This window comes from Cydia pomonella, chromosome 6, assembly GCF_033807575.1.
Source record: "Cydia pomonella isolate Wapato2018A chromosome 6, ilCydPomo1, whole genome shotgun sequence".
NCBI classification, from domain to species: domain Eukaryota; kingdom Metazoa; phylum Arthropoda; class Insecta; order Lepidoptera; family Tortricidae; genus Cydia; species Cydia pomonella.
In genome coordinates this window covers 19,893,410-19,915,967 of record NC_084708.1, presented here as the reverse complement: position 1 = coordinate 19,915,967, position 22,558 = coordinate 19,893,410, and the positions used below count along the sequence as shown (strand labels likewise).

The window sequence follows — 22,558 nt, the reverse complement described above, 5'->3', positions numbered from 1 at the left end:
AGGTTATATTACATTGCATTACTTATTAGCGTTACCTATTCACATTGTTTTAAACAGTAGATAATTCAATGATAAGCCTTGTCTTATCATGCCTTCGCTTAGCTAAACGTATATTAGTCATGGTTCATCGTGATCAATGTTGTATAGTATAAATGCGAACTGCCAAGGAGTGGAATGCCCTGCCCGAGTCTGTGTTTCCGTATGAGTACAATCTGAATCTCTTCAAGGCTAGAGTAAATAGGTATCTCATAGGTAAGCGTGTTCCACCGTAGACCGCGTCATCACTTGCCATCGGGTGTGATCGTGGTCAGGCCCCTGCCTATCCTCCATAAAAAAAAAAGTATAAAGTTTCTAATAAATATTAAGCAGATGGAACGCGAAACGTACATATTGTAAAATATATTGATTTTGACTAGGTATTATATCGTCGCCTATGGAATTATTTATCGGCGCCACAAATCGATGTAACACGGTCCATTATCACGATTACGGTAACACACGCGTACGAAAATATTTATTAAATTGAAAAACGTAAGAAACCCATTAAAAAAATATTAGGTCCTTCCAAACCAGCGTATTGAAAAAACAATTAAAACAAAGACTGCGTTATTTTCTTACGGCAATTCAATTCGTGGTGAAAATCTATTTTGCCTGAATATGAGAAACGAAAGAGATGCAGCGACGCAACACAATAACAACACATTAAAAATAACCCAGTATAAACCACGCAATATCAAACCACGAGGCTTCAAGTCCCACGTTTATTGTCAGTGATACGCATTTGTATTCGGTGGTTAAACGTAGATAAACTATCGCCGTGTAGACGAGGTAAGTTAGCGTTTGCGTTAGCGTTCGAGACGCGGCGTTGGCAATTTATTCGCTGTCAAACCGCCCTTTGTCCTGAAGGAATTTAATAAAACTTGACATTAATCTAAGCTTCACGGGGTGATGGTAGAATAATGGCGGATGGGGTTTGTAAGCAAATGTGCTTATAATACGCAGGTATATTTTCTATAGCCGTACCCACCTAAGGGCCCGATTCGAACTTTAAGATTGGTCAAAAATTTCCTAAGATACAATATGGATTGGATATGTCAGTATCATAAGTGACGTTTTTGATGGAAGAAACGTCACTTGACCCTGACATATCTAATCCATATCGTATGTTTAGCAAATGTTTGACGTATCTTATATGTATATACTAACATAAGATTTCAAGAATGCTACCTATGCGCGAAATGCGTGGCGGGGGAAACAAAGCGACGAAAATGGATGGCGTGAGAATAAAGTTAAATTTCACGGGACAAACCTCTTACTATTTGACAGCAGTTAACTGCCAGATAACTATTTCCGCTAAGGCGGGGCCAAACCGAATAATAAGTATAGCATTGTATGTAGGTAACGTTCGCAAATATTACGTCTAGGTATATTAAATATAGCTGTGAAGTGAGCTAGATGCCTTGACTAACGACCATTTAACTAGGTATTTTTTATTACTTTTATTAGCATTATATAAAAAAAGCACCAAAAAGAAAATGTCATACATAAGTTACTCGTTTTTAATGCTTTTGAGTGTAACAAGCTAAGCTAATTTGTATAAATTATTAAATTAACAACACATGTATAAATAAGATTAGGTAAGGTAGCAACACAACTGTTGCTCATAATATCTAGTAGCATCCTTTACGGGCTTATCTTTCAATAGGAGCTCGGCGCAGGTTTCAACCATAGTTAAAAAAGAAGAGTACCTCTGAAAATCAATATATTTTGTAATACAAATTTCCTGTACAAATATGTGTATACTAACTTTACATTTTTAAATATAAACACTCCGGAAAAACTATAAAAGCGGCATCTACAAGGTGTATTACAAATACTTTATGGAAAACCATACTCTAGTCCTTATGTTTGGGAGCTACGATGTCACAGACAGAAACACACACTTCTGTTAAACTTAATACCTCTCTTTTTAGTTAGGGTTTAAAAAGACCTGGCACTTCTTGTCAACAGCCGGTTTTTGCTACTATGACTGCTACTGGCTGCGGTGTAGCATAAGTTTGAATGTTCTAGAGATCGGTCGGGTTTGGTCGGCGCTGTACATTAGTTTTGGTAGTATTTATTTCCACGCATTCTTCGGTCCTAATAAGATTTGCCGACCTTGTATTCGTATTTATAAAATAGGCGTTCGCTCGGTCCTTTATCACACTCGGCCGGTAAGTTCCTATTTCCCGGCCTTTGTAGTGATGTACTAAATATTCTCCTCCCATATCCTTTCCCTTTGTTCCGTTAAAAAACGCAACGTCTTACTTTACTCATAAAACTATGTCTAGGTGGTTGCGACCATCTTTCGAGGATTATACACGTTCAGATGTCGCCTGCGAGGGTAATCATAATCACGTCAAACGTGGCTTTGATATACGGCAGGGTGTATACTACCCACAAATTAATGTAGCACACAAGATCTCGAAATGTATGTACCTAAATTATATGTACAGTGTTGTATACCAGAGGATTTGTGATCAAATAAGATATTGTCATTGAATGGGAAAGAAGTAAGGCGTATTTAGATAGTTCCGAAAATTCAGACTTACAGATATTCATGGAATTATGAGTGCTTTTCGGAATTACCAGACATCGAGGGTGAATCGAAATTACCCGAATGCACCATACCGACATTTCTGGTTCCCTTGCTAATAATCATAATTATTATTATTATTTAAACTTTATTGCACACATAAAGAAAAATGTACAAATGGCGAACTTAATGCCAAAAGGCATTCTCTACCAGTCAACCATTGGGTCAAATAGAGACATTTGTGTATGTTGGTGCAGGAAAAAATAATAACAAATAATAAGGAAAAAATTAAACGTGAAGTCAAATAATATTAAAAATATATAAATAGTTAAATACTACTACTTATATAATGTATAAAAGATAGACTAATACATATAATTATGTACATATACATGATGGTGAACCTTATTTAAGTTCTTCTGACAGAAGATGCTTGCGAAGTAGTCGTTTGAAAACGGGTTTGCTTGGGGCTTGTCGAATAAAGAGAGGGAGGGAATTCCAGAGACGGATTGCCTCAACGGCGAAAGAGTTAGACATAAAACCAGTACGGTGAGAAGGAATCGAGAGTTTGAGAGAACGGGAGGAACGGAGTTCACATCCTGGACGGGGGGTGATGAAAGTGAATTTACGTTTAAGATAACCAGGGGAGGAAGGCTCGAACAAAATGGAGAATAAAATACTCAGGATTCTAAGGGACCTACGACGACGGATGGAGAGCCAATTTAGCTGACGGCGATAAAAAGAAACATGGTCGTATTTGCGAAGTCCGAAAATGAAACGTATGCCATTATTCATAAGACGGTCTAGCTCGGTCGGACGGTCTAATAATATGTTTTTACAATTTAGAACAAAATAAAGGGCCAATAGAAGTAGAACAGAATAATTTAAGGGTCATGTAAATGTGGTCGTGTCTTATCTGCAAAATAGTTTAGTTTCTATTGCAATATTTGGCACAAATGTTTTCTATCATTATAAAGCGTTCCTACTACGAGTACCTACTACCAAGATAAAACATATTCTGACTAACTTATGACGTTAAAAAATCGATAATTAAAAAAAAAAAAACCTCTAAATCATTTTGATTAACAGAAGAAAAAATGCCCTCGTAATTAGAAATAGGCTCAGAGGTTCGAAACAGATCCATGAGTATTAATGAAATTTTGACAAACGTGCACGCTTAAAAAAGTTCGTGCAAAAGTAAATGATTGAATTGATGAAAGATAAAGCGTCGCAGCCTGAGAGCGAGCCATTCCACATTGTCTGACTCGATATCGGTATCCGATAATGTGAATGTGAAAGGGTTCTTTGGTTAAATAAACGACCGACCGGCTGAAATACACTCAATAGTAATCAGTTCATCCTGTAAAAATTATACTTTTAGCTCCTCTAAGAATCCTTTATGGGATCACGACTTATGGCCCGATGCAAACAATGCTTATAAGAAGTCACAGCTGTACGATACCGATCAGTCAGTGTCGCAAGTGATATTTCCACAACCAAAAACGTCGCTTTTGATACTGACAGATCGGTATCGTACCGGTTATGGAAGGTGGAGATAAGGAATTAAATCTCCATGTATCAAAAAATGTCGCCAAAAAACCTTAAATAGGTGGCGCTACAATACCTAGAATACTAGACAAAAAAATCAAATCATAGACAGCGCACTTCACTCCGTCAATAACGCCTAGGTTCTTAGCTACTCTAGCGCTACTCTGGAGAGATTTGGAACTATTATTTATAGCTGACAGCTGGACACTTTTGCAACAGTTCTACGTACCATAAGAGATTTCACTCCTTTAAATCCACACTCCATAGTACCGGTGATATTTCTTCAACCATAAAACGTCACTTTTGACACTGACACATCGGTATCGTACCACTGTGATTTCTTATAAGCATTTTAACCCCGGCCAACCAACTATAATATCTATAGAACTCGAAAACCCCACGGGAATTGTGCTGCGAGTGACTCAATTGTACTACGCGCATGTTGATAACGTCAAATATTGTGATTTTATTTTTAGAATTAAATTTTAACCAATCGAAACTTTTATTGATCAATCACATTTTTTAGGGTTCCGTAGCCGTTATAAATGGTACTCGCACTTGGCCGCTTTTTATTTTAAATAGCGGGAAAGGGTGTTGGGGGCAATATTCAAAAGCTGCGTGCAGGGTATACATATTTATGGAGAAGGGATATTTTTCAGTGATATGTGTCAGATAAGAGTCAGTCATATAGACCGTTATTCCATGTCGAGTATTTATTAAGAGCTTCGTCTACTTAATAAGTATTGACTCGCAATTTCATGTTATTATCAAATCTAACCTAAAGGGTAAATCTGCGCGTCATCGTGGATGACACGAACTATAAAGGTGATATTCGGATAATGAGATCGATTGCATCAGCGTTTGATGCAATGTTATTGCTGCCACGCGGCGTCGACGCAGGCAATGTCACTCGGCCAAATTAGAACAATGCTGATACCGATCTGTCAGTGTCAAAAGTGACATTACTTAAACTAAAAACGTCACTTTTGACACTGATAGATTGGTATCGAATCGCTGTGACATCTTATAAGCATTGTACGAATTGGGCCGACTGCCAATTTCCTGTGTCGACAGTGTCGGTCTGGTGTCTTTGCCGCATTTCTGTAGCAGTACCTATTACCGTTGCCTTATGCTGAACTAATCATCAGTTTGATGAGTGTAACATATTATCCGTGTGTGTATCAAACAGCGAAGCGATCTTTTCGAGGAAACATGATCAGGAGTGTTTTGATTGGTACCTATTTAAGAATATCTATGTACTTATGTAGCCGTTCTTTAGTTACTAATTTTATTCGGAAGCTTATTAAGATTGTACAAAACAATTTATTACCTCGATCGTTTCAATAAAAATAACACGTGAATTGGCTTAAAATAAAAGCAACAAACAACAAACAACATTAGAGCCGTATAGAAAAATAATCTCCACGGAAAAGTAATCGTTTTGGCAATTGCTTTTATTACTCTATTTTTTTTTATATTTTGTACTTATTTCGGTTCCTAAAACTTCGTCTTTTGCTATCGTTTTTAATACTCTCTTGCTAAACTATTCTATCAAATATTTTAGTGATCGAGTATGTCCGGGTCCGGGATAGAGGACCTATCTGCCTCCCTGTCGCTCGAATTTGCAAGAGCAATAGAGAGCCAGATAACGATTTTCGATTTTTCGATGTTGGCGGTAGGCTCCCTGTGGGATCGATATTTAAAGGTTTGTTGGGAGGATGATACTAATTTAACATTTTTTTCTACTCGTCGACTGTAAAGCTTGAATTAAGATTTCGTAGAGCAAACTAAAATTGCGTACTTTTCATATCATATAAAAGTAGGGTTGTCATCTCTAAAATTTGGAAACCAGGACAAGACGCGAAAAAAACCCCGGATTTTACAGTCCAGAACCCGGGCATGTCAACAGGTTTTTTAAACAGGTTGTGCTGTGCGTGTGTCGCGGGCGGCCTAAGACTTTAAATTTGTAAACAAATGAAGCCTTCCCCGGACGCTCCCCAGATGCCCTCTAAACTAGGAAAAATCCGGGGAAACCCGGACGGATGGCAACCCTATATAAAAGATTACCTATTCGCACGTGTATCGTATAACGTTTTACAATGCATATGCTCTTTAAAGTTTCGACATATGCACGGAAAGTGAGCATTCGGAAAAGTAGCACCATATGTACTGTAAAAAAAAATACTAATCACGTGCCGCCACGCTCCCATAGAAAATACTAGACGCGCGCGGGCCACGACGGGGTCGCGCGGATACGCGAAGTTTATGTCTTTAGTACCACATTTTTGTCTGCTGAGAAACTTACCAATTTAAATTGATTATTTAGGTTCTATAGTAAAAAAAAACTATTATTTTAGATAATTCGTAGAAAAAGTATTTTATACAATAATGATATAATCACGCTTTTCAATTTCGTGCCTTACTTAGGCAACTCAGCAAGCGTCGTTGTCTAAACACGATACTCGTCTGAAAAGCTCTCTATTACTTATATCACTTATTCTTCCTCGCGTTGTCCCGGCATTTTGCCACGGCTCATGGGAGCGTGGGGTCAGCTTGACAACTAATCCCAAGATTTGGCATAGGCACTACTTTTTACGAAAGCAACTGACATCTGACCTTCCAACCCAGAGGGTAAACTAGGCCTTGTTGGGATTAATCCGATTTCCTCACGATGTTTTCCTTCACCGAAAAGCGACTAGTATAATATCAAATGATATTTCGTACATAAGTTCCCAAAAACTCATTGGTAAGTACGAGCCGGGGTTCGAACCCGCGACCTCCGGATTGCAAGTCGCACGCTCTTACCGCTAGACCACCAGCGCTTACTCTGTTACTTATATCACGATTGTATAAAATTCTATTATAAGGTTTTGATCTTGTTATATGAAACGACGATCAATCACTGCAAGGCTGTTCAAGCTCAAAACTAAACACGATAACAATGTTTAATAATTTTTACAGTACATATGGTGCTACTTTACCGCACTGTGTCGAACATTTAAAGGGCCATATGTACTGTAAAACTTTGTACGATACATGTGCGAATAGATAATTCGCAACTCGTGTCGATTTAAAACACTCCCTTCGGTCGTGTTTTAATTTATCGCCACTCGTTTCGAATTTCCTATTTTTCGCACTTGTATCGTAATGTACTATTATCTACATCCATATCATAAGCCCCCATATCATAATATATTCAGAAACGATAAGCTACCGATGTACATAAGGCCTACATTAAGAACCCAGAATCTGTGGGTGCATCGTAATTTCAACTTTACATTATCGATAACCGATACCTTAAATACATTCAAATTTAGAACATCTCTGAGAAACAAAGAAATTTGATTTAGGCTCTATTCTAATATCAGACGAGATGACATGTTATTTGATACGAAGTGTCAGTTGCAAAAAAATTTGGGCAAATTTTGCATGTTACTTGATATCGAGCGATATGGCACTCGTTTGCCTTTGAATAAAATAAAACAACGGATGCATGATTTGACAACTTCATTACTGCCATTTTGACGTTTAATTAGTTTGTTAGTAGTAAATCTGTACACTCCTTTTTTGAAGAACCTCATACTGTACATCCTCGGGAAAACCTCGGTAGATAGCTCATTCCACAACCGGAGCGTCCGCGGAAGGAAGTTCCCATTAACCCGCACACCGAGCGACCATTTAGGTCCTAGGATGTCGGGATGAACACCGTGCCGACGGCGAGCGGTGCGGTGATAGAAAGTAGCCGTGGGCATCATGTCAAACAATTCTTCAGAGCACAGCCCATTGTACAAGAGGTAGAACACACATAAGGAGGCAAAGTCTCTCCTTAGACGTAAAGGTCCAATACCGCTTGTGAGTTTGGAATCGTCGACGATTCGTACAGCACACCTTTGGACTGAGTCGAAGGGCCCAAGCTGGCATCCAGGTGCTCCTGCCTAAAGGTGACAGCAATACTTCATATGGGGTCTGACTTGTGATTTATAAAGCAGCAGTCTTTGCCCAGGAGTAAAGTATCGTATTGTAAGTCTGGGTTTATGAAACGGTTGAAATGAGTTTCAGAAAAGGAGGAGCAGTAGGAATTTCATACAAATTTGTTTCATAATGCAGCAGCCACATAAACTACTAGTAAAACACATCGAAATTAGTAAGCATTGCAGTAACGTGGCTCTGAAATATAAAGCGCTTCTGATGTAACTTATATTTATTAAAAGAACTTTTCTGAAAAATAATTCTTTTTGGCATTTATTCTTGTCTGCGTAAAGCCAAGTAAGTTTGTTTCTTTGTGCTTGTGTGCCCAATGGAAGTGGGTTAGTTTTACGAACTGGTACGCTGCATCTTTCACTATTATAGCTGTAACACAAGTAACTTCAGTAATTAAACCAAAACATACCTAGCCCATCTAAAATAAATTGAAAACAAATCCTCAACACTTTATGGAGAAGCGTAACATTTATGCGACATCTTTTATTCGAGCTCGTAAAAACCGCGACGGGCCTGTATGAGCGATGGCCGATTGAATTAAATCGGCCAAACTTATGGCCGGCCGTTACGCGTAATGAGACCACTGGGGCCAACTCGCCAAGGAAATGTCAACCTTGACCATCTTGACTTTAAGTCCCATTTTGGTTAACGAGAAAATCATATCGTTTTTATGGCTGCGTAGAAGTAAAAAAATCTAAGGTAATGAGAAACGTAATACCTGACTAATTTACTCGTCTATCAAATTTTGTTTTACGCGTGTCTTTGCTTAAAATTAAGTTTTGGTTGCGACGTTGTAAAAGTATGTAGGACTTACTTACGGCCCGATTCGGATTTAACACATTCACCGCTGAGCTACGGTCGTAGCCGATAACATAGGTTTCCCGGTATGTAGAGCAAATACTTCGTAGAGGCAAAACGACAACGTGTCGTGTTTACCGAATACGCCGGGTGTCAAGAGTGCCGTTTATGTTTAAAGAAACTGTTTTGACACTGACATACTTGCCTTGTTTAAACATTATCTTTCAACTAAAAAGAGATAGCATGACAAATATTGGCATCTGTTGCTACTGTCCCACCCTGCCCCGAGCTCTTCATAGAGGTAAACAATAGAAAGTTATCTCAAGGTCGAACCAGATAATTTAAGTAAAGATAATTTAAGAATGCACTTAAAAAAACAACATGCAAATGCAAAAAGATAACTGATAAGACGTGCTTATTTTCTTTGTTTGCATGGATATCAAAGTTAGTGTATCTACTTCATATTTTGTCGATGCCATATTCTATAGTAACCAAAAAAAAAACACACACATAACATTTCTGAACTAAACATAAACTTAAAATAAACTTAAATTTAAACTTAAATTTTTCATATGAAATCCCGGGGTTAAAAGCTATGTCCATACTAAGCTTACGCACCGAGTTCCCGTGAAATGGCACTACCTATTCCGATCACTGGACATATGCGATCCATATCGTATCTAGACCTAATATTTAAAGTATTTTAAGAATCGAATCGGGCCGTTACCTATAGTTTATTTTAAATCTTCTCGGGTCAGAGGTGTATGGTTAGAGGCGGTGTAGCTTTATTTGACGTTCATAAGTGCATTGTAATATGCCTACTTGAATAATAAAATATCTTTATTTTTATCTTTAATTTTCGTAAATTGCTGCTAAGCTGTTATAGGGTAGAGAGTTCTAATATAAGTATGAATGGCTGTAAAATGTAAACCTTTGGCTTAACTAGACAAATTTAAGTAAATGTTATAAAATGTAGTAAATAATATATGTAGGTACATACTTTCATAAGTATTCTGTTAAAACATGTTGTAATATTATCGTTTAGCTTTGCCAATGTCATGTAAAAAAAAATATACTGTCAATACTGTGTATCAAATTTTGATGGAATGTACCTTTAAACTCATTTTAAAATAAACTCAAACATTTTAGGTTAACTAAGTTAACTACACTACGTAGTAATTGGATGTGAGCAAATTTAAACTGGTGTATAACAGTTAACTATGTTGAACAATCTAACCGTCGCACGATCTGTAAGCTAGCTCGTAACTACGCAACTTACCCCTAAGCCCTAAGTTAAACACTGCCTTAGACTTAACTGTTTGAGCCACAGACATATATCTTAGTAGGCCACCCAAAGATATCTACTGCGAAGCCAACGATTATGCACTGCCAGGCTTATAACTTCTTACACCGGCACCGATTGCAAATCAATTTTTGATTAAAAAAGATAAAAACGAAATATTAGTATAATAAAAGTACAATGAAGATACGTGATTTGATTTAAATTTAAGTGAATGATCTGCTGAACATATCTTACATTTATAAAAACCTTTATATTGATAATTCAAGGCAATATGTACAATTACTGATGACTGTTTTGGTCTAATTTATCTACCAATTTTATTATTTATTGTAAACGTTGGATAATAGACAAAAAATCGATTTAATAATCGGACCTGCTCACAAAATTTCACGAGAAACGGTTGAGCATTGCGACATGTAGAGGAGTACATACGAAATAATTTTTGCCCGCTTCGCTAACGCTTGGTCATATTTATATGTTAACCGCAAACGTCAAATGTCAAACAAACGTAAATGACTCACTTAAGAGGCAGAAAGAGATGGATGTATGGGCATATGTTGATACATATACCATGCACTGAGCCATACGTACCACAATTTCTTGACGATGTGTATTTAGATCAATGTCTGTGTCACGTGCACATCTACGGCCAGCTGCCAACATTGTTCATAATGTATGGCTCGCAATATGGCAGGCTTATGCGCTTCTATGCATAATCTCTGCGAATGCATTGAAATTAATCTCATTGCGTATCTGTTGCACTAGTTATTAAGTTATTATAGGGCTTCAAGCGAGATACACTGATATTATGATCAGATTAACAGAACTTTTATATCATATTGGATTGGATAAGAATAAGAACTATTTTTGAGCAGGTAGGTAAATCAAAATAAAATAAAAATATTTTGTTAAAAAATACATATCTATTTACATTTGCTTAATTTAACTTTTAGGTAGTAATGAGGGAACGAAAATATATATTAAATTAAAAAATATGTGTACTAAACGCGAAAGTTTTTTTTTATTCAGGTACTTAATTACAAAAAAAAAACTAAGCTTATTTACTAAATATCGTTAAACCTGTAAGGTTTGTCTCGATACTCCATTCCGTAGTAGTATTATACAAAAATGAATTAACTGTTCAATTGTTCATAATAACTATACTCAGGTTCAGGTTATATATATATATATATATATATGTAACCTTATATATATCCATATCAAGGCAAAAATATTACCTGCTTTTGAGACTGGACAATGAAAGGAAGTGATCCTATATGAAGAGGTCTAATGTTATTTCAAATCATAAATGGTAATTTAAGCTCTCTTTAATAGGGAATTAGTATAAGACTCTCGGGGAACGTAAAGTTTAATGAACAACGTTGGTTTAAGCTGCCACCCGTTAATCCTGTGCAAGCAAAAATCTCCCGCATATCAGGGATTATGACAAGTAGCGTAGGCTGAGGCCGTCGACCTCCACACGCCCATTGGTGGCGCCATTTACATCGCTTTGATTCCAGACCTACTACCGCGATCACCAAAGTTCGCAAATTGCGGGTATCCTTGTCTTTCACTCCAATTAAGGTCATTAGAGTGACAGAGAAAGATTCCCGCAATTTGCGAACTTTGGTGTTCGCGGTAGGCCGCCAGGTGTTCCAGTGCAAACGTTCGAGTGGCGTTTGATGGATTCATTTGTATTTGAAATTACATAAGTAATTGTACGTCAATCTTTTTATAGTTAAATGCCGTGGAAATTTGAGAAAGATCAATCTAGACTGCCGCCGTGACAATGATGAAGGGATCAACCTCGATCTATTGAATATTTTTCGCCAGGTGCTAAAAATAAATCAGTAGGCTTTTTATAAACTGAAACAGATATCATACATTAAAGAAAAAGTTTAGTTGACTTTTTGTAATCTAATCAGTAATTAGGATCAGTGTGTATTGTTGTCAAGGCTCTTGAGGTCACGATACTACCCAGGCGTCCGACTCATCGCCCGCGCAGGTCGCCCAACCAATGAGAGCTCGCGGCCGGATCTCGTAATTACCCATTTCATCGGCTAGACACGCGGACTTTCGGTACGATAATTGGGACGTTGCTTCTGGTTGTATTCGATGAGATTGGTATAGTTAAATGAACAGGATATTACGTTCTACTTGCTCGCAATATAGTGATTTCTGGGAAGACTTGTTAATAAACGGGTACAATCAGCATCAATAATAGCGAATCAAACAACACGAAAAAAGGTATCCGCCACCCTCGAATACTTCCCCAACTTGAGATATACCTCTACAGTTTGCGTTGACAAGTATCAGCCATAATCTAACTGTTTTACATTAACAAAAATATATTATGTCGAGCTATTAGAGAATGGTGTTTAGAGTGCTGTTTTGGTGGCAGTTTTGACGCATAGTCGGATATGCTCCTTTTGATGCTGACTGTACCTACGCATATATTTGGCTGTTTACTGAATCCGTATTGCCTTAATGAAGCAATACCATGCTTGCTATATCCTGAAACGTCGAAGCTTACACGCTGACTGTACCTTAACGATAACAATTGTACGTCGGCAGTATAATAAATAATAATAATTCAGCCTATATACGTCTCACTGCTGTGCCCATGCGCGAGAAGGCTTGGGATATAGTCCCCACACTAGCCCAATGCGGATTGGGGACTTCACATACACCTTTGAATTTCTTCGCAAATGTATGCAGGTTTCTTCGGCTCCTCGCGATGTTTACCTTCACCGAATATATAGCAGAAAAATAAGCAAAATTTAAAAATTACTACTATCACTAAACGAGATGAATATAACGACACATCATCACAAACTGCGTTCAGTATTTTGTACTACAGGGCGTGATAAAGAAATCAAACATGTATGTACCTACTTATTACATATCCGTGACATACACGTGTTAAATATCTCACTGTAGGATACCTACCGACTTGATATTGCCGTACGGGGTGTTAAAAGTTAGGACATTTACGTGCGTTTCTAATCTCTAGGGGTAAAATTGAAATAGTTGTGGACTGAGATTGAATTTAAATCAACGTCGGGCGTGTCCTATTCTATATGTAATATATTACCCATAAAAGGTGCCCATTGTCTTGAAGCACTAAATCAGGGTTCAATTCACATTTCCATAATGAACAAGCCGCAAGGGCGCGTGGTTCGATCTTTATTCAATATCAAACTTTGTTATAATCATGATCATACTCCCTGGGTTAGAACGTTTGGTAAACGAAAATGATTTACATAGTTAGTGCGAGGGTAAAGGTAAATCAGCCGGCCTAGCCAAGGTGATAATCGATATCGCTACGACAACGAAACGCTGTGTCTCTCTATCACTCTTCCATATTAGTGCGACAGTGACAGTTGCGTTTCGATAGCTACGGAGCGTAAGCGATTGGCACGTTGGCTACGCGACAGTACTTAAATGCGTAAATAAATTAAATTAATCTTGGTAAATTTTCAATGCGCACTTATAGGCATATAGCTAACTTAAGTAGCCCGTTCTTGCATAAAATTGTGTATAATTTACAAAAACGCATACAATTAATCACTTGATATTCACAACTATTATACTGTACAGTACAAATGGTGCTGCTTTACCGCACTTTACGTGCCTATATCGAAAATTTAAAGGACTAATTATGTACTGTAAAACGTTGTACGATACACGTGATAATAGGTAGTATGCACTTGTATCTTAATGTACTATTGAAGTATATACCTAACTTTATCGTTGGTTCGAATCCTGCATCTCTCTCCAATTACTTTCTCGAGACTTATATTACAACAGAATATATTATTATGTTAACATATCCATTCATATTCCGTTATTTATTTTCATTATCACCTTATCGAAAAAGACAAATATCGTGAGGAAACCGACTTAAGCAGCCTAATTGAGTAATAGCTGGAATTTCACAAGGGTTGTTAAAAAGCGAATCATACAATATCATATGGCTTTTGGGCCATACTTAAAAGAGCGCTCGTGTAGGCATGTAGTAGACACTTGACTCAAAAGTACAAAAGCCTAGCACAGCCGACTAAGTAGGTACCTACCTACTTCTCTCACCGAAGGGTACGCGCTCCATACGCATAATTTTGCTTTTCTATATGATTACAACTACAATGAAAGAAAAATATTGATATATTTTAATTTTAATGGATCCATTGTAACACCTATGCGGTGTTATTAAATCACTAACTGCAAATTGAAACCCAAACGAGGGATTTAATGGCTGGTGCGGTGTTTACGGCCCGCAGACCGTTCGAACGCCATTAGCCGGGGCAAACGAATCGCTCACTCGGCGCCATTACGGTTCACGGGCCGTGAATGAGTCTATATTTTTACGAACATCCAATTAAATAGTCATTCTCATCAGAGGGCCTAGCCAAGATGACAATCGTTAATAGAAAACGCCAAAAAAATAAAAAAAATTATGGATTTTTTTACAGCTGAGCAAGGGTCTTCTTTTCAGCTTGGGCAAAACTGCTTTCATGATTAATAACTATAGTACTTTCTATACAAAAAGTAATGATATCCCAAATCCTGAAATTATAAAAGATTTGACCTGCCAACAAACTAAACTAAACTTAAACTAAATTTAAAGAAAAGTAACATAGACAAATATAATAATAGCCTATACGGAAAAACTAGCCAAGACAAATTGGTGCCAATGCCAAATATCAAGGTTCTAGGTCCTCTGGAAGTGGGTTAGGTTTTACCTTTAAATCTTATTTAAGTAATCTAAGAATTACCAATAATTGTTTTTTTTCATGGAATTATAAATAATTTTCAGATTTTTTCCTTTATATACACCAAATAGTCTAGCTTGATTCCGAATTTGACAGTTATCCATACCCGTACCGTTAAGTTATCGCTTTAGTTTCTCCATCATGTAGTGCGCGGGAGCACTTATTCATCTTTGACAATGTATATAATTATTCATACTTTGTAGTTTGTTGAATACCCCTATTTACAACAAGGCGTTGTATAAACAAACTAGGTAACCTTGTGGTGGGCCGGCATAGCCCGGGATGATGGTAAGAGACCCGACGGAATTTCGCTGATACCGTGGAGGATGGGGCGAGTGCTGTTGTGGCACGTGACCTGTGTCCACACTGGCCCCGTCCCATCTTCACGGCACTACAAAGGAAGCGGGCGCGGCTGCAGAGGCTGCTGAGAACCCCAAAAGGCGGAAATACGGGGGTGTCGACGCCAATTACAACTTTGTTGCCTTTGGTGTCAAGACCCGCGGTCCGTGGGGCCCGGGCACTAGAGTTTGTTTGCGGATTTGGCTAAGCGGCTGGTTGATGTCATTGGGAATAAAAGAACTGGCAGCTTCCTTGCTCAACGAATAAGCATTGAGGTTCAGCGACGAAATGGGCCCTCAGGGGTCCTCTTTAGAGTTAGATTTCTTAGGTTTAATTTTATAACAAAACATTATTATTGTATTGATTCAAACTGAAAGAAATAGATCAATTAATTACATAATTGCAACATAGGACACCATGATCAGAACTAGTTTAAAACAACTTATCAGTTCCAACAACTTGCGTATTGTAAACTTTGTTCGCATTGTTGTTCCAATTTGTATTGAAAGTTGGATCGCTATATAACTATTGATTGCCGCAAGTGCCGCAACTATGTAAACGGCAGAGTAGCGGCATTCCGCGGCCGACCTGTAATATTCGATTTAAAGCGCGCGGGCGGTTTGCGCCGCTTAAGGCACAGCAACACGAGTATTATACATTTATCCGGTGTGTAGTAGACCTCGGAAAACTGACAAATAAGATGTTATTTAGAATACACGGAGACATAAGATCCAGATTTTTACAAACGTGATACCAATTACCTACCTGCCATATACTTATCGTTATCAGGCATATATATTAGTATTTTTTTAGTAGCAACTTTACAAAGACTATCATAATATTTTGACCCATGTTAAAGTTAGTAGTTTTTTTTTTTAATCCAACCGTATAAAATCTACAGATAATACACTTATTTTTCGCCAACAAAGATTCAAGGCAGACGAATTTGAAGAGGGAACCCTTACAATTTTGCGAGAATACTTGAATTTTTTTGCCTGTTGTGTACGGGGAGGTCTTACAATTTGAAAAAGATTTTATGTGAGATTCAAAAGGTTTGCGTAACTCGTGTAGGATGATACACGTGTACGCGGTCTTAATATAAGAAGCCTCCTGGCGATTTGAACAACTTGGTTAGGTATGTGCTTATTAATAGTTTCCTATATTGTCTCGAGATCCATTGAAGCTAAATTATACGAAAATGTTTTCATTTGAACCTCCTATTGGGTTAGAAAACTTTCATAAAATATATTAATTATGGAATGTGTCAAAATATTCTGACTTGTTAGCATTATAATAAGCGACGGTCTTATACTTCGTTTGTAAAAATCTGTTCTCAAGTCTTTATTTGTACATTCAAAAGTGTTATTAATATTATTATTCTAATATGGACCAGTAGACGTTAAGTATTTTGGTAAGTTAGCTAAAGAGTAATTTCAAGTTAGTTCACCGTTATTATTTATAACAATATCAAAACAAGCATATATATAAATAAACCCAATCAATTCAAATCATCAATTCAATTCGAATCTGAGCGATTGTTGTTCCGTTGTTTATATGGATTCCTGCGTTACCCGACTCCCCTTAAACGCTCATGCAATAACGTGCTTGCCTATTTTTATTTCCTTCGTATAAACGTTTTACGCGCAGTTTCTTCGCCAAATTTCTGACGTTTCTGTTCCACTTTATACACAAAAAGTCTGGATTTCATAAAAAAATATCTTACAAAGGTAAGAGTAGATTTATATTTTATAGTTTTTCTAGCATTTATTAAAAATATTCTGACGGTAAATGTTCCATATACAAATGCTATATCAAGAAGCGTTATTGATTTTAAAATTAAGCAACATTTGTATTATAGATACAATGAAAAAAAAAAAACTTTGAACTAACGCCACCTTTTAAGTAACGTTTTTGTTTGAAGAAACGTCAGTTTTGATACGGACATATCCGATCCATATAATATTCGAATCTTAAAGTTCGAATCTGGCCACATATCATTGCCTCGTCCGCCATACGTCTTTCAGCATTTAGTACCGTAAAACCACCCAACTATAGTCCAATACTGCAACTATGGTCCACAAGTTCAAAAGGAAATTAAGTATCTATACCAATGTTCCTTGTGGTTTACTCCTAGTTTTACCTTCCATTTATAAACCTACTTTGCCTTAGAACTACAAAAATATAGCAAAATACAAATACAATGAACGAGAAAAATTGAGTTTATTTGTGGACCATAGTTGGGAGCTTTGGACTATAGTTGGGTGGTTTTACGGTACTCATTTGATTGATACGATTATCTGTCCAGGGGCCTTATTCGAGATGCACAACTGTCAAATTTCGCATCCACATCAAATCAACACTTGATTCTATCGCATGTTGATTGTATCAAGTGTTGATTCTATCAACTGTGGATATTATCATTTGGAACAATCAAAACTCATTCATAGAAAAAATAATCAAACAAAAATCAACTTTGTTTATTACTACTATATAGTTTGAAATGGCTCTGAACTCGAAGTGGTTCGGTTTGATTTGATTGTCACCTGACTGTGGATTGCTAATGTCAAATTTTGACAAGTGTTGATTTTATTGCTAGACTTTTTTGTCCATGGGCTTGGGCACCGTCTTGGATTTTTTGACGTACGACAGGGAATACCCTTCCTTTCCTACAATATATGGCATAGAGTAAAGCGTCTTTTTTTTTTAAACATAAGTTTACAGGAATCAGCGACATCTTGTATTCGATAGGATAAGTAATGCGCTATGAACAATGCGGCGGCGAGTAGTGAAACTGTACCTGACAACGTCAATCAATTAAAAAGTGACCACACAGTTGATGGTCGATAAAGGCGATTATTAATTGAATTTTAACGACAATAAAGAACTATTGACATGCGATCTTTTTGTTGAACCCACACCTACACGTCGAATAATGCTCGCTCCACATATTCTCCTATAAACGCTCAAAATTGTAAAAAAAATTGATGCAATTTACTCCGCACCCAGTCTCAAGTTGCTTCTAAACCACGTTCACGAACCAAGTTGTAACCTAACACATCTGTAAATATATGGCATATGATTTAGAGATAAAGTCCGTTTTTTTCTAATTTCTAAATTACGAGATGGTTCATGAATAACCTTTATTACTATAAAAATAATACTACATTTGTCAAAAAAAAATTCTGTATTGCGCTATTACATAATGCATAAAATTGATATAAAGATAGGTACCATAGTAGCTCGCTCACTTGGTCTATCAACAACTATTTTAATGCTCTTTGTGAGTACAAACGCGCGTATACGCGACCCCATTGTATGTACAGTCGCCATCAGATATATCGGAACGCATGTATGAGATCTCAAATTATTAAGATAAGACCTACTGTACTGTCTATATTACTTACCAAGACCTAAGTACCTATTATTTATATGTACCTACACAAAGAGAATTCCTATGTTAAAAGGAGATTAAATACATATTTTGTTATTCAACTACAAATAAAATAAAATTTATCTTTTTCAGTTAACACATTTTTTTACCGATTTCTTTAATAAAATAAAACATTAAAGTATTATGTGACTATATTCCATTGTCTTCGGTGTAGATTATTTACTGATGTTCCAATTTCCTGTATCAGTTTGGTACAGTCACGTCTGAAAATATCGATACGGACAAAGTGCCAAAAATATGTATACACTACCCTAATATATAGGCTATAAGGTCGTGTATACATATTTTTGGCACTTCGATCGTGTCGCTGTTTTTAGATGTGACTGTACCAGGAAATATAAAAACTACACCTCTTCAAAAACTTTGCTGGTAGTTCGACATCTGTAAGTTTAAATATAAAACATGATAAAAACACTTAAGTCAAAAACGTATACATAAAATATTTGCCCTATATTCTGGTCGCTCGGTAGGGTGCCCAGAAGGCTGGGTGCATTTCCGCACTGGTTAACAATGCTGATCCTCTGGTCACCAGAAGCCTATATAAGGCGCTCTCATAGAGCCACGCTAGTGCCCTAGAGTTTCAAATTCAACCCCAAGTGCCACAAATATGTAGTTAAGGGTTTAAATTCTGGATCAAGAACATGGAATACTATTCGCTAGTAAGGCCATAGGTATTAGAAAAAAATTATAGTAGGAGACGGCCGTGGTCATGGTAGGTGGTACAGGTGGGCCAGGCAAGCTCTGAAATTATACACCTATTTTACTATAACTTTGTTCACCTGTGTATATTTACTGTTTCCATGATAATCATTTTTAATATGTAGCCCGTGTAATCGGGCTGTATAATTGGTCTCATATTTTTTAACACAAAATCATAATTTTAATTCAATAATTAATGGTGTTTTACATATTAATCATTAATTTACCTATTTTGCAAAATTTTCTTGCATATAATAATATTGTTTACTTCAATTGACGTGTTTATTATTTTCGTTACTATGTCAACGTTAATACTTCAAAAATTATAACGTGAAGGTTGAGCCCGCAGTACAGTTACAGTTTACGTACATAGTGGCATTAGCACAGTCGGATTAGGACCAAACTCGAAATGTCTGAACAGTCATGAAATTTGGTATGTATATACGCCCCTTAAAGGCCCCTTTTTCATGCCCACACCATTTGACATTTGGGGACCTCGAGGAACCGCAGCCATCTTGGAAAATGTGGAACATCCAGGAGAAATTCGCGTTTTACTCTAAATCTACGTTCTTTATTCAATAATCGTGTAAGGCAACATTTAAGCTTATAAAATTCTACATAAAATAGTTTGAGACATCTTTGCGAAAAAAAATGATCTTGCTTTAAAAAATACTTGCTAAACCCAGATTTAGCCCTTATACCCTTTCATGGGATATTCTCTTAATAGGAAACTTGGAAGAATAAAAATTCCACTTTTAACTATACATTTGTACATAATCTACCCCAATATCAATATTTTACTTGACTGCAACTTAACCAGAAAGTAGGGTTATGGGTATAAGTACTGAGGATTCAGGATACCCTGTAGCTTAGGATACTGGACGGATTTTTTAAATGACGTATTATTTAGCCCTAAACTTTTTTCTTCCGTTAATTTTAGTAACTTTGTATTGCATAGCACTTGTATACTAACTGTGGATCTACTGATGTCTGTTTTACTGTACTCCGCTCAATAGTTTAGGCGCTAGAAGAAAAAATATGATTTAATATTCGGAGTCCTCTCAAGGCGGCTGTATTGATTTTTCTTTAATAGAACATGTAAAAGTAGGTTGTGAAATCAAGAATCGGCAAGAGGAATCTAACGATACGTCATTTAAAAAAATCCGTCCAGTATCCTACTACCTAGCTACTGGGTGTACTGAATCATCAGTACTTACACCCATAACCCTTCTTTCTGGTTTAGTCACAGTAGAGTAAAATGTTAATATTGGGGTAGACCACGTACAAATGTATAGTTAAAAATAGAATTCATATTCCTCCGAGTTTCCTTTTAAGAGAATGTCCCCTGGAAGTGTATAAGCGTTAAACTTAGATTCAGCAAGTATTCTCTATAACAAGATGTATTGTTCTGCAAAGATATCGAGGACTTTTTTGTGTAGAATTTAATAAGTTTTAATGTTGACTGTTGTGTTGATGGTACACATTTTCCAAGATAGCTCGGATTCCTCGAGGTCCCCAAATGTTAAATGGTTTGGGCATGAAAAAGGGGCCTTTAATTTATATACATAATAAATTTCATGACTGTTACAGAGATTTCGAGGTTGGTCCTAATCCGATTATGCTACATTGTGCGTCCGCAGCAAATTCGGTTCTCCATACAAATGTAGTTACGCTCTCATTTTAAAATGACTTGCTAGATTGCTCTGAAACATTGTACTTACAATAGGATATGGTATGTCTATGCCTATAATTAATTTAAAACATAAATGTGAAATGAGAGCCAATTAAGTTCAATATTAAGAATATGTGTCGTTGTTGACTCGCCGACAACGGAATTGAGATCTATATGGGTGCCATGTTCTGTGCTGTGTAGAAAATCCTGAAATTATAAAGGATTTGTCTTGGCTAGTTTTTACGTATAGGCTACGTATCACCGAAACGTCACAAACACCACGAAGGTTCGGCTTGTACGGGCCCTCGTTTTTCCTATATTCTTATACGCTGCGGAGACCTGGACTATCCGAAAGACAGAGGAAAAGACGATAGACGCCCTAGAAAAATGGTGCTGGAGGAAAATGCTGGGGATATCCTGGACCGAGTTTCGGACTAATGTAATGCGCGACGGCGATATTTTTTACCTTTTACCTAAAAATCTCAAATTTGTGTACGGGCTCAGCTCCTGTTTCGTCTTAAGCTTGAATTTAACAGATTCTGACTCACAGGGGGCTTTGAGCATGCTGTTGCGTTCGTTTTCAAATTTTGAAAAAAAGGACTAGCTTGCTTGTTTTTCCGCATTCTTCACTATATCTCCCTGTCTCACTACTATCTGACCTTCTAACCCAGAGGGGAAAATATACCTTATTGGGGCTACTCCATCTTGCTCATGATAATATATTTTACTCTACTGAAAAGCAATCGGTACATGTTACAAGATGCACATTGTTAAGAGCCGGGGTTAGAACCCACGACCATTGGTTTTAAAATGAAGCTTTGTATATAATTTGTATTTTTATAATAAATTGTAGCAAAAATGCTACATAATCAACATCTGTCGGTTTATTTTTAAACTTCTTCTTCTAGTTGTCAGCTGGCTCAGTTCTCTTTCTGTTGTCTCTCTATGCGGTTTCATAATTCAGGCGTTGATGGTTAGATGGCGCTTTTAGCAAAAAAAAAAGAAAAAGAAAGCGCCGACCTTTTTTCGTATAATTCCTGGCCGTTTCTAATAAATTAAGTGCTTATTTGCGCTTATTTTGAATTTAAATTTTTATGGAATATTCGAAAAAGAGAAGATTGAAGTTGTTTTTCGGCAGACGGTTTGGTGAATTTGGAGTGGAGAAGTCGTTTGTGTTCCCGGGTCGTTTTAAACCAGTTTTGCAATTTATAGCCAGTTTAATAGTTAACACGAAGTCTTTTTAAGTGCGCATAAATCCACGGGTTCCTGGTAACAGTTGACTACCAAAGGCGCGCGTAAATCGGCGTTCGAAGAGGAGAGGCCTCTCATAAACAGTTGGTCTCCAAAGCCGTGCGCAGGTCGGCGCTAAGCAGTGGTGAAGTGAAGAAACCTCATCGTTATCGCCCGGTCTGTTGCCATA

At 37.0% G+C, this 22,558-nt stretch overlaps 1 protein-coding gene across 1 annotated transcript in view; it reads right to left on the bottom strand.

Annotated features, from left to right (window-relative positions):
• Nucleotides 1-22,558, bottom strand: part of LOC133519226 (atrial natriuretic peptide-converting enzyme) — a 186,848-nt gene that overhangs the window by 10,681 nt on the left and 153,609 nt on the right. The window lies entirely within an intron of this gene.